Here is a 13,669-nt window from a genome sequence, read left to right as displayed (position 1 = left end):
GACAAACCTTCATAAACAGCCACCTATTCAGTAGGCACTAATATACATTCAGTTTTCGTGACTTAATTTTAAAAAAATACATCCACGGGATTTTTCTCAGAGAGGGTAAAGTTTGTGCTCTGGTTTTGTATTTTTAGTATAGCTATAATAAGAGAAAGGATATGCAAAGAAGTCGCTCTGAGACTGATTTATTTGATACCATCTCGGTATTCACTGTACACATAATCAGTAAGAACGCCAGGAAGTTTTACTTAATGGAATGTTCAAAACAAAAGAGGTTGCACACCCTGAATAATGATATACATTTTTACACAAACTCACAGAAAACAATATTTTTACTCCCAGGGGTGTGTGTAAGGAAATGTGGGTGAATGTTAGGGGTGTTAGGTGTGCAGAATACTCCCTGGACATAATATCTATTTTTACAACAGAAGTTGTAAATATGAAACAATAAAGAAACTACTGCAGCACTGAATTCAGAAAATATTTGCTTCTGCGCGGAAACTTAATACCATTTATTCACTTCTTAGGGAGAAAACATACCCTCCCTTGTAGAGTCCATGGATATACCTGTATTGCAATATGTTGTTGTGTGAACTTGAGAACCGAGAGCAACAGAGCCACTTGGCCGCGGGCCTCGCGAGCAGAATAACATATCTTAATTATATGTATTAGAAGCTAAAATTAGTCATTGGGACCACAACACAGTTGTTTGCTCTGAAGCAGTTGTGTGTGTATGTGTGTGTGTAACATTCGAATAATTTGAATATAGATCCATAAGAAAAATATCAAGAAAATTGTGATATTTGATCTATAATCAAATTATTCGAATGTTACACACACACACACACACCCAAATAGAAAAAATAAAAGTTTTAACTCCATCTCAAAATAAATAAAATAAATATCGTATGATCAAGTCTTTTATGCGAAATTAAGTCGAGGAAATTTATGCAGTAGTTTGCAATGAAATTTATATTTTTCATTTAGCATACGAAGTGATCTATCCAGGAATCCAATATGAGCACCTCCAAGTCTCGATCTTTCGGGGACGGATACGTCATTGAACTGGAGTATGATGATAAGGAGCGGTTAGCTGTCATCATCTTCTTCAAGTCTCCTGTTGGGGGAGTGGATTCCGACAAAGTTGAATGCTCGCATCATGGGTTGTGTTTCGACTTTGAAGGAGGACGTACCATAACCATAGGAGGTATAGTATGCACGGTATTGGTCAGGCTGTATTTTTAAATAATACACAAGAAACAGTAAAATATAAAGAAGGGATACTTCCTTCTCTGACTTTCAAGTTGATCAAAAAGTATACCACAAGTAGCTTCTCAAATTTATTATTTTTTATGGTTGAAACAAAGTCGTGTAGCATTAAGTTCATGGTAAAGAAAATAGTGTACCATAAAATTTTGATTTTAGATAATGAAACAGTTCTTAGCAATTAGCAACATCCTCAGAAAACTTTCCACATTTATTGAGAACACGAAATATAGTATGGGTGTTGAAGCAATGTTCAGTTGGTATTAAAAAAAATGCAATGAAATGAAATGTTTCAGTTCAACATCTCACGATTATGGATGTTAGGCTAAGAGAGACGGATGATTAAGGCAAGTGAATGATGGAATGAGAATATGGGAGGAAATGGGAATACCCCGGACACGATGTTGTCCACCACAAACTTACTTGGCTGGGGTTCGAAACAGGACCCCATTCACCAAAGCTAAGCGCTTTACAACTAAGCCACTGTACCCCCTTGATATTTTAAAAGTTACTGGAGCAATTCAATAATATTCTACGATTATCAGTAGTGCATAGGTTATATCATTCTACTTAGCAAGCATTTGGTTACCATAAACCAAAAGTTGGTAGCTTATCTTTATATGGGACGTTTAGAGCACAAAGGAATCAAGTACAATTGCTAAAGTTGGGATTAAAACGGGCAAAGTTTTTACGATACGCTTAAATATTTGGAAAAAAATAATATTTTTACATTATTTGCAATATCTGGATACGACTATTTTAAGCACTGAAACAAGTTTGCAGATACAGATCTCAAAGTTTAAGTATATCAAAAATGACCAAAAGTAGATTTGAATCCCTTGTGCATTGAACGCGTCATATAAATGACTGTGTGAAACTTTAGCTGAGGTGAAATCTTCATATTAATCCCCTTGGTTTATGTACTACTTGTTGAAGCAGACAGATCATAGTGGCATATGAGAGGAATGTGAGAGGAAAGGGGGAAACCTTGGAAAAATATAGGAAGAATATTGTTCATTACTTATGTGATCTAGGATCCTAAATAGAGGCTGCTATCAATATCTAAAATAAACAATCGTTTCTTCAGTGGCGTTGCCTTGTGCAGTTCGCAAGAGCACGTGAACCGCCATAATATCGTGCGCTGTTTGTTGCTCCTTAAGATATTTAATAATATTTAGAATATTATTATATTGTCGTTTCGTTTCTACTCTCAGCTTGCTTTACCCCTTGCATATATGCATCTCATCATCACACCACGTTCACAACAGAGCAGCGAGCATGATAGACTGTTCTGTGTGTAGTACGGATGAGAAGAGCTGGTAGCTGAGGGGAGGAACTGCGGTCTAGTAACGTTCAAAATTAGTGATGGGCAAAATGGTTCATTTCGGAGATTTGATTCATTTAGTCTGATTCACTGAAATGATTCGATCATTTAATTCGTTCATATGAATTGGTTGTCAGCGCATTCCCTTCGCGTAAGTGAATTGGTTGGGAATGATTCGCTCATTGAATCAGTTAGGTTTCCGCGCATCTAATTTGCGCAGCTGAATTATTCGATCATATGAATTGGTTGGGAATGATTCGCTCATTGAATCAGTTAGGTTTCCGCGCATCTATTTTGCGCAGATGAATTATTCGATCATGTGAATTGAGTGGGAATTATTCGATCATATGAATCGCTTGGGCTACTGCACTTCTTTTCTGCGCAACTTAATAAATTCCTCGTGAGGAGAGGAAGTACACCACATGACACGGCCAGCGTTGCATTGGGGTGAATGGTGGCTCAGTGCTATTATGAAGTTTCAATAATATGGTGTTGCTCTGCTCCCATTGTTATTATTTTTGCATCTTGTTTTGATATTAGGGCTTGAGGCAAAAACTAACACTGTTGCAATCTCCACGTTTTTTCTGCCAATCTCAGTTCTCGAGGAAGCTTTGTTGAAATATACTCCATAAAATTTTCACGGGATACTAGCAGTTTTAAGAATTTATTTATAACTTCTTATTGATGTACATATTAATATGGGGAAAATATATAGAGTCCTAAGTGCAATGTATAGGCTACATTCATGTTTTTGGTTTTAAATACAAAAGTATTATGCAATGAGTCCGTAGTAGTATATTCATTTCTGGTGCGTATTATTTCCCCAGGTTATGTACACTTTGTAAAGTACACATTATGTTAATGAATTTTATTCTGTTGTTACGTCTTACAGTTTTGCACTATAGGCTAAAGAAGAGACGGATGATTAATTAAAGTAAATTGTTATCTCGCAATCCATTCTATTCTCTCTTGAGGTCACCGTGGCTCACTGATAAAGCTGTTACCTCCGGTGTGTGGGGTTCTTGGTTTGATCCACTGCTAAATAAGTTTGTTGTGTACATCATGATGTCGGTGGGTTTTGTCGGGTACTCCCGTTTCCTCCCACACTTTCATTCCACCTATTCGTCCATAATTATTTACTTGCCTTAATCATTCGTTTTCCTTAGATTAATGGACATAAACGTGGAATGTTAAACTGCAAAATTTGTATTTTATCCTATTACATTCTAAAATATGTTCTATTTTATTCTTGACTGGCAAAAAATAATGATCTTTTTGAATTCTTTTGAGCTAGAGAAGAAAGGGAGTTAACACATCAACATATACTTAATATTATTGTGATCATTTTATAAGGTTCCCCTCTGGGAGACATTGAGTAAACGCGGAATGAATAAAAAGTTTTACGTTCCATGTTATCTTCGTCGAGACTAAAGGAAACGATGATGATGAGGATGAATGAAATGGTGAATTGAAGGAAGTGAGCGAAAACGAGAGAATTCAGAGAATATCCACACATATGGTGTTTGTCCACCATAGTGTTTTAAGAGCACTAATGTTGAGGATATTTGGTTTCAAATTACGGATAGCATTAAAATTTCAGCGGGCATGCGGAAATATGTAGGAACAAATCATGATTCGTCCCGGAATGCACCAGACTAACAGAGAAGGGAAAATAGGCGAAACTGCGTTGGCTACAAAATCCGAACGATATAACTACACTACATTTCGTTGATATCAAACGTGAAACTTCCAAGATGTTTAGAAGAGAGAAACGCGATTTTTTGAAAGCTGAAATTAATGAACTTGAAGATGAAGTAAAGTATGAATTAATGTAGTAAAAAAATCGAGACATGTTCAAGGGTATCAACGAATTTAAGGAAGGGTATTAACCTAGAGCGTATATATTAAAGACAGACGACGGAACAAGGAACATTCTTTCAAAACTCGGTAGAGCACAAAAGATCTTTTTACAGGCATTGAATTTTTGTTATTATTGTACATAATCTCTATCGAGCTCTGAGAAAGTGCTCATGATTTAGTATTCTACAAACATGGAACATTTCAAGATTTGCTAGTTCTGAATTCACAGCTCGATTGATAGCATAAATAGCATATCTATCCCATATATACCTCCGTTTCTCAAATTTTGCTCTATCGAGTTTTAAAAAAACGGTCATATATATTTGACGATTTGCTTAACACGCAACCAAATCTAATGTTCGTGGGGAAAGTGAAATGCACAACAGAACCATAAATTTCAGAACCTAGCCGAACAGAAGTAGAAATTGCTATAAAGAAATTAAAGAAATACAAATCTCTGAGGGTAGACGAAATTCCGGCCGAGTTAATTTTAGCTAAAGGGGAAGATTGTGGAACAAGATACACAAACTCATTCTCCTTATCTGGAATAAGGAAGACTTGCCACAAGAGTGGAAAGAATAAATCATTGTTCCATTTCACAAGAAAGTTGACAAAGTGGATTGTAATAATTATCGGGGCATTTGTCTTGTGTCAACATCCTATAAAATCCTCTTAAACATATTATTAGCAAGATTGATCCCATACGCGGAAGAAATTACTAGAGATTATCAGTTTGGATTTAGACGAAATCAATCAACTATGGACCAGATATTTACCATTCCAAAAATACTCGGAAAAAATAGGAATACAATACCCCGAAAGCCTTACGACTCGCTTAGGAGCCATCAAATCACTGGTAGTAATTTGTCTTTGAAAAAGACGAAATTCGTTGCGTTAAGCTTTGACACTTTTAGCCCCTACTCTAAGATTTCGAATATGCTATTATTCCGATTGTTTACCTTCATTTTTAATATTCCAGCTTGCATGTGTCTCTTCACTCCTCTCATTTTTAAACCTTTATTCTCACCATCGTGATTAGTTCGATTGGGTAGAAAAGCGTGATTAACTAAGCAAACTCATCACCATCACAACGCTGAACACGTATTTCAGACTTTGATAGTTTCCGATTTTGAAACCGCTTCTGCGCACACTATGTAATTACTCAACACCTTGTGTATCACATAGTCATTAACAAATCGTATATAATAACTTTCTTTAAGTACTAAGTAAAAACTTGTTCTGACTGTTATTGAAAATTTTGGGTTGTGAGGGGAGCGAGCAAGAAAATTTTTAAGAAATGTCTTTCTTTGTAAATTGACAACTATATTTATTTAATAGGGCATCAATTCTTTTACGGGGCGCCGCGTCGTTTACTTTTTCCGACACCTTTACTTTCTTCTTGCTCGTTCGGCGCCCTCTTCCTACCAGCGCCCGGGGCAACCGCCCCCCCCCCCTTTCCGTAGCTACAGCTCTGCACGTATTACAATTGGTATAGAGTAACGATTTCAGCCCTTTTTGTTTCAATTTGGTACTATTTTTCAGCCCACTCCAGGGCTAGGACTGTGGCAACAGTGATTGGTATTTACAGTAATGTTTGTTCAGCTGTAACACTTCTTTAAAAAAAATGAAGAGGTTTTTTCTTTAAGAGGGGGGGGGGGAGCGGAACTTACTTCGGAGATTGTACTTTATAAGCAGAAACATTATTCTCTCAGTGTATTTCGAAGCAGCAAAAGTGAAAACGTGTTGTGTGGTGGTATTCTGTTTGATTTATAAATGTGTTAGATAGTGTTAGATACTGTTTATTATTTCTTTTTCCATAATTTTCATCAGCTATGTATTGCTAGAATTTTTGATAGGCATGCACTCCACCGTTTTCAAAACTATAGCTTATATCCATTCTTATTCCTCCATTACATCTTTCAATTAAGTAAATATATGCTGAACTATAAAAAGAATTACAAGGATATATGCCGTATATGTCGTATACCCTCCTCGATAGGTTTGTAGTGTTAGGTTTTCCTGAAATACTTTCTCAATGTTAGTGAATGTAAGGTCTGTTCGATACGGCAGCATTTTTCGGAAGATTTCTTCTAAGAAAAATCTTATTATACTATTTTGTAGAGGATTCTGTTGAGTGATTGCAAACTACTGTATATTTTTAGTGCACTGAAAGGTTGTAAAAGTTTAGAAAGAAGATACGACCAAATAATATACGATACACAATCAACCAAAGTAAACTATCATTTACTAACTAATTCTATGTCCTATGGAACCCGGAGGTTCAATGCCGCGTTCACAAAAGCTCTCCACTGACTTCTATCCTTAGCCAATTGGATCCAGTTTCTACTTTGTATTCCTATCTCTACGAGATCCATGTTAATATTGTCCTCCCATCTGCGCCTAGGTCTTCCTAATGGTCGTTTTCCGATTGGTCTTCCATTCAAGACTTTGAAAGCGTTTCTACTTTCTTCCATTCTAGCTACATGACCCGCCCACCTAAGCCTCCTAGACTTGACGACCCTAATAATGTTGGGTAAACCGTATAAATTATGCAGTTCCTCGTTATGAAGTTTCCGCCATTCCCCATTCCCGTTTCTCTTGGGTCCGAATATTCGTCTCAGGATCTTGTTCTTCTTGTCTTTCAGTCTATGTTCTTCCCTCAGAGTAAGCGACTACGTTTCGCAACCATACAGAACAACAGGCATGATTATCGTTTTATATATTTTAAGCTTCAAATTCCTCGACAGAATTCGCGACGACAAGAGATTTTGAACCGAATAGTAACACGAATTCCTTGCTTTTAGTCGACATTTAATTTCTTCGTAAACATGATTTTCGTCTGTTAATATTCATCCTAAATATTTGAAAGTATCCACTTTATCAAAAGTATTATTTAATATTTTAACGCATCCATAGGGATGCACGCGAGACGAGACGAGACGAGAAATGGAAAAGTCTCGTCTCGTCTCGCAGACTCAAATGTTGGTCTCGTCTCGCGTCTCGTCTCGTCTCGCAAGTGTGAAGTCTCGTCTTGCGTCTCGCATAAAATATTGAGTCTCGTCTCGCGTCTCGCGCGAGACTTTCTCGCATGGTCTCGCAGTCTCGCATATATTCTGGGTCAAAATTTTGCAATGTGTTATTCTATGGCTGTTAATGAATGATGATGTGATATTCTGTCCGAAGGCAGGTATTTGACCTAAAAGTCCCTTGCCATGGTAAATCCATGGTGGTTTGCCATTGCTTTCCATGGGATGAATGTTCATAACATCCTAAGGAGACGGAACCTAGAGTTCAACATGGTATCCGAACTTGTGTCCTCTCCGCTCCAAATTAAAAGAAATGATGTGCTGGAATTTGATTGCTGGACCATTAATTTTCGTCAAATTAATAGCATAATTTACAGCAAAACCAGCATAAATGGTTACTGGATCCAACATTGTTTTCCAGCTTAGAGGTCTCCAGCAATATTTTCCAGTACTCAAAGATTTCATTTCATTTCATTTACCAAAAAAGCTTTCTGGATCAATTTTCAGATCATACAGTTGAACTAACTGCAGTTTTGCCAGAATTCGCATTTTATTAACTTTCGCTTTCAACTTATATAGTGTTGCCAGATCTACAAAATAAAATTACTGACATATAGGGCCATTCCTACCATCTCCCACCAAACCTATAGGGCCATCCTACCAAACCAGTGTTTGAATTAAACTTCCGAACTAGAGGGGGATGTTTTTGATAAATATATGGGAAGAAAATACTTATTTCATGTAAATATATCATGTTATTTCTGCGAGCCGGGTCGGGGATAAACTTTGACGAAAGGGGATTTCCCCGCCATCCCCCAACATTAATCGCTAGTAGTAATGTGAAAAAGACAGAAACAACAGAAATATCACATTTCGGAGCAATAGGGAGTCTTATTCGCTTTTCAGACCAAAAACAGAAGTTCATTTATTCGTGCGCGCCCGCGTGTATGTGTTTGTGTTGCAAAATAAAGTCCTAAATCGATGCTGTAATAAATTTCCAATTTACAAAGTTTTTCTTTTTTAATGATGTTTAGGAATTAAAGGCGGCTTTAATTCTGAAAATCAACCTTGAATAATAATAAATCTCATAAAATGTCTATTGCCCCAATCACTTTTTTGTTCCTGGAGGCATTAACGCTCAACCTAGAAAAGTCAATAAATATAAAATCACTAAATATGCAATTAAATGTAATTCATAAATGTTGCGAGACTGCGAGAAGTCTCGCGAGACTTCTCGTGCGTGACTTAACCGAATCTCGTCTCGCGTCTCGTCTCGCATGGTTTAGTCTCGTCTCGCGTCTCGCATAAAATTTTGAGTCTCGTCTCGCAAATGCGAGACGAGACGCGAGACGAGACGAGACTTCTCGCGTCTTGCGTGCATCCCTACGCATCCATAATTTGCCATATTACGGTCCTGACGCACTTCCACGTTTTTAGGATTCTCTGCATTTACTTCTAAACCCATGTCCCTGCAAGCGTTTAATAAGATCTCTGCATTTCTTTCTATTGTTCTCCTATAATTCCTATTAAATTTACATCATCAGCATATGCCATAACCTGGTGAATACCATTCAACTCTAGGCCCTGGTAGCTATCTTTGATTTTCCTTATAGCGTATTCCAGCACAAAGTTACATAATAATGGTGACAACGCATCTCTTTTTTTCAGGCTATTTTCGACGTGAAAACTCGTGGTAGAAAAATTTTCCTACCTGGACTTTACTTTGGGATTCATTTAAAAATGTCTTAATTAATCTAATTAGCTTTCCCGGTATTCCAAGTTCTGTAAGAACGTTGTATAATGTTTCTCTTAACTTAACCGCCTTTCTAAAATCAATAAATAGTTGATGTACCAGGGTATTGTATTCTCACTTTTTTTTGAGTATTTGGCGAATGGTAAATATTTGGTCGATACCTATCCAGTAAACTATCATCTGGAGATGAAAACTAAACTGTGTCGAAATTTCAATGTTAATTTATAAATGGCTGATAGATTATGAAATGAAAATATCATTGTTTAGCTTTTCTTGCGTCTTATATGAATTACAGTGGAATATGGAATTAGCAGTGGACCTGAATTTTGTAATATATTTGGGAGATCTGATTGGAAAAGTAAAGAAGTATGAGAACTGTAATAAACACATTATAATTATGAGCACCAGGGACGCACCCACCCGCTGAATCTATCTGGTTCGGCATAATAAAACTATAATTGTTTAGCAGAGAAATGACTGATGTAGTCTAAAGATCTGAAGTTCATCTATACTCTTTCCTCTTTTAAAAAAAATCAATTCTATATTTTTTTCTTAGAATATAGATGGCGGAACTTAACGATTAGATATCGTTTGTCGGCTGTAGAATTACATCGGATCACTTGTACATTAGATGTAGTGTCTTATAGTATTGAGCACCTCTCCCGAATATTGAACTCATCCAACAAAATTTTCTGGGTGCGCTCCTGGAAAGTACGCAGTGGCAGATCGAGCACAGGACCGAGGGAGCCTAGGCCCCCTGAGTTTTTTGAATGACAAAAATAATTTAAGGTATTATTAATATATTTTGAAAGTTATAGTGAACTCTTGATATACCTGTCATAGTCTGGGTTCTGGTAGGCCCCCCAGTTTTCACCTTCTAGATCCGCCACTGAAAGTACGTCAAATATTTATCGCGATTTTTCGCACGGTCATTTCTATTAAGACCCATAATAATCTTGTAGAAAAAGAAGTCACATTCACTCACTTTTGATTGATTCCATCAGGTTTTGAGGTATTTGAATATGCTGTATGTCTCCATTAGGATTCTGAAGATTCTATTAGCTCTGGTATTTTCCGTGGTTTGATTGATTTCATGAACTGTCCTGTCCTCCTCATTTCTATAGTAAGTACTGGATGTCTTTGGTGGACAGGCCCCGGGTTCAATTCCAGTGGGAGAACATCTCGTCTTACATAGCCTAATATCTGACATAGAACGTGAATAACAAAATAAACAGTTACGAAGTGTCTTGAGACAACAATGCAAAAGTATTCGAACAAAACGTTCGTAATTAAAGATGCTTCTGCAACTACCATAATCATTAGATACATTGCGTGTTTCGTGTATACTGTTAACAATTAACAAAACAGCATATTGGCAATTCAACTATGCAAGGTAGCAGACGTTTGCAGTCTAATGGAGATTCCATTTAGTATATTGTCGTGAAATTGGTGGTTAGCCTGTACAAAGAGAATGGCATACAACAAAATTAATGAAAATCATACTAAGTAATCCGATGTTGACTTCAGAAACTGAAAGTTGTTTTACGATATTAAAGAATTTAAAAGCATTTAAAGGAGTGCTGTAGGTCAAAACAGTCTCAGTGCATTAGCTATAATATCAACATAGAAAAAAATTGTTAAAACTAAACTTAAGAAGAGTTATTGACAAGTTGATTGCCTAGAAGAAAATTAGAAGTGATTTCGGTATTCTAATGAAATGGAGCATTAGCTTATGAATGAGTACTACTTCTTCTTCTTTTATATATATATATATATATATATATATATATATATATATATATATATATATATATATATATATATGGTTACTTTAATTAATTTTTATGATTTTTCTTATTTAGAATGTTGGAAGAATTCTAGAATTTGTAACAGCTGCGAACTACCAAAAATATATGTCACGAGACGCCACTGCGTTTTGTGCAGTTTGTGATCTGCGACATTTCAAAAATTACTAGAATGAGATTAAATTCTTAAAGTAGAAATCAAGAAACTTACGCCAGAATTTAAATTAAAATTAAGGTTACCTTTTTATTTTTTCATTTCGATGGTAGAACTTAGGGTTGGAGAGGGGAGGAGGGTAAATATATGAAAATGAATAAAACTTAATAACTCTTGAACCACCCGACCGATGTCGATCAAACTTTCAGCATAGATAAGATTCGGACCTGGAATGTTTTCGTCATTTTACTTTGTCGGCACAATGTAGGGGAGGGGAAGGGAGACATGTGTGTTGAAAAAATAAAAATAAAAGTGACAGTCGTTGTGACTTCATCACGCTTAAACCACCAAACCGATCTTAATGAAATTATCAATATAGATGAGATTCGGACCTGGGGTGACTTTTATCATATCCCTTTGACGATAGAACTTAGGGTAGGAGAAGGAGAGGAAGGAGATATATAAAATTAAAAAAAAACACTTAAAACTCTTGAACCACCTGACCGATCGCGATCAAATTTTCAACATAGATGACGTTCGAGCCTGCACGGAGAAAAATGCATAATCCAGTCGGAATGTAAATGCTGTTTTTACCAGGTTACGCGCGTCACCACATTAAGTAATGTTGTTTCATCAGTAGTACGATCTGCACCACCGTCCAGCGAAAATTTTGTATTGTGGGACCACCATTTCAAATCTAGAATTAACGCCATACCCATTCCGACGGTGGTAACTTAGGTATATAATGTTGTTACTACCTTCCTACGAGTGTCCCCTCTTGGTTCTTTCTAAATCTGTGACTCCCTACCTTACGAGAGTAATAGTTTTTAACACGACATCAATCATGTGAATAAAATTATCCAATCACAGCGAGTCTAGTTCGACGCCGAACTCCAGAATTGGCATGGTGTTCCCACCTGCTGTACTTTTATACATGAAATTGCATTACTTAAGGAGCGCACCGGCGTAAATACGATGTATCCACACGGAAATCCTAGTCCTTTTTTTCTCAGTGTGGCGATGCAACGTAGGGGAGGGGGAGGAGGAGATGATCAAATTTTCAACCACCTGACCGAGCTCGATCAAATTTTCATCATCCTAAATGAAGTTGGAATCTGAGATGGTTTTTGTCATATCACTTTGACGCGTAACTTAAGGGAGGGGGAGAGACATTTTGAAAATGATCGAAAATGACCGATATTAGTGTCGAATCTATAGTTTTTGGGGTCGCTAAAATGAACAGTGACACTTCTGTTTTTGGGATCACTGAGATGAACAACGATAATTCCGATGCTGTGCCCCGTAACATGAGGAGGGGAGAGGGATATAAAAAATCACCGAAAATGACCAATGTCAAAGAGCGCTTTGCCAAATCGGGGTTCGTCTTTGATTCGAGAACGTCTTAAATTCGAGTAATTATCGAGAAAGTCTTAATTAAAGATATTATTAACGTGTTATTAGCACTACTTTGCTAGTCATAAATATTTTTAATTTTGTATCATATTCAATCATTCAGACAACAATAGTGTCCTGCGGTTGTGTAGGACGTGCGGATGTGCTAGTTTAAATGAATACTGGCAAAATGCTTGTTCATAAATAATAGCTATCATAGTGATGGTAGTAGTATGATAACGTTAGGAAAGTGCGGATGAACGCACAAAACCATAACAGTAGAGCACGACAAAGAAAATGCTAACTATACATTAATTAATAGCTAAGAAATATTCAATATAATGTGATAGAATGCGCTTTTTAAATGGTTTATCCTTTTGCAGGTACACAGGACGAGAAAACGGGGAACCTTGTTCCAAATTACATTGATGGCGTACCTAATGAGAAATCTTCAGGATACGTATTGATGGAACTGAAAATTTCCCCTAAACGGGTCTGGGAATGCGTGAAGAAAAATTTATTAAACTATACAGTGTATTCTTTATTGAGCAACAACTGTCAGAATTGGTTGCGTACATGTGCTGAGATGCTTTCTCCTGAACTCGCTTCAATGCTAAGCCAACAATATCCTACATTTTTAGAAGCCAAACCTAACCTATATTTTCTTGCGATGATTGAAAAACGGATAAAGCAAAAGAAAAACGCCTCTGGGTCTGGACCTCTTATATCACGATCTGGTGATAATTCATCAGAAAGTTGGTGTTCCATTACCTGAAATAATTATATCAATAAAAATGTTTATTTCTTTGAAACTTTAATTTAAATGAATTTAAAATTATGATCATTTGGGGCAATACCGATAACCTAAGGACATTTGCACTACTAGAAGATTGTAACGAATTATTAAAGGAACGAATTATAGCCCATGGTTAAGTATACTATTTCAACCACTTGGCAGATACAATACATGTTACACAAAAGCAATGTATGGCTATCGAGCTACAATTGAAATGAACGATGAAGAAGAGTCGGACTTCTCCAACTCTATAGGGAAGACCGACAGGTTGTTGAGGTAATATCGACATC

At 36.6% G+C, this 13,669-nt stretch overlaps 1 long non-coding RNA gene across 2 annotated transcripts in view; it reads left to right on the top strand.

Annotated features, from left to right (window-relative positions):
- LOC145668073 (uncharacterized) overlaps window positions 1-13,401 on the top strand; it is a 51,054-nt gene extending 37,653 nt beyond the window's left edge. For both annotated transcript variants that reach the window (XR_014127967.1, XR_014127966.1), the window contains exons 2-3: window positions 991-1,210; window positions 12,967-13,401. This is a non-coding gene — a long non-coding RNA (uncharacterized LOC145668073). The remainder of the gene's footprint in view (window positions 1-990; window positions 1,211-12,966) is intronic.
- The last annotated feature ends 268 nt before the right edge of the window (window positions 13,402-13,669 follow it).

Source organism: Thermobia domestica, chromosome 13, assembly GCF_964235325.1.
Source record: "Thermobia domestica chromosome 13, izTheDome1.hap1.1, whole genome shotgun sequence".
In the NCBI taxonomy this organism is placed as follows: Eukaryota; Metazoa; Arthropoda; class Insecta; order Zygentoma; family Lepismatidae; genus Thermobia; species Thermobia domestica.
Note: the sequence above shows the minus strand (reverse complement) of the source record. Positions and strands in the feature narration are given on the sequence as shown.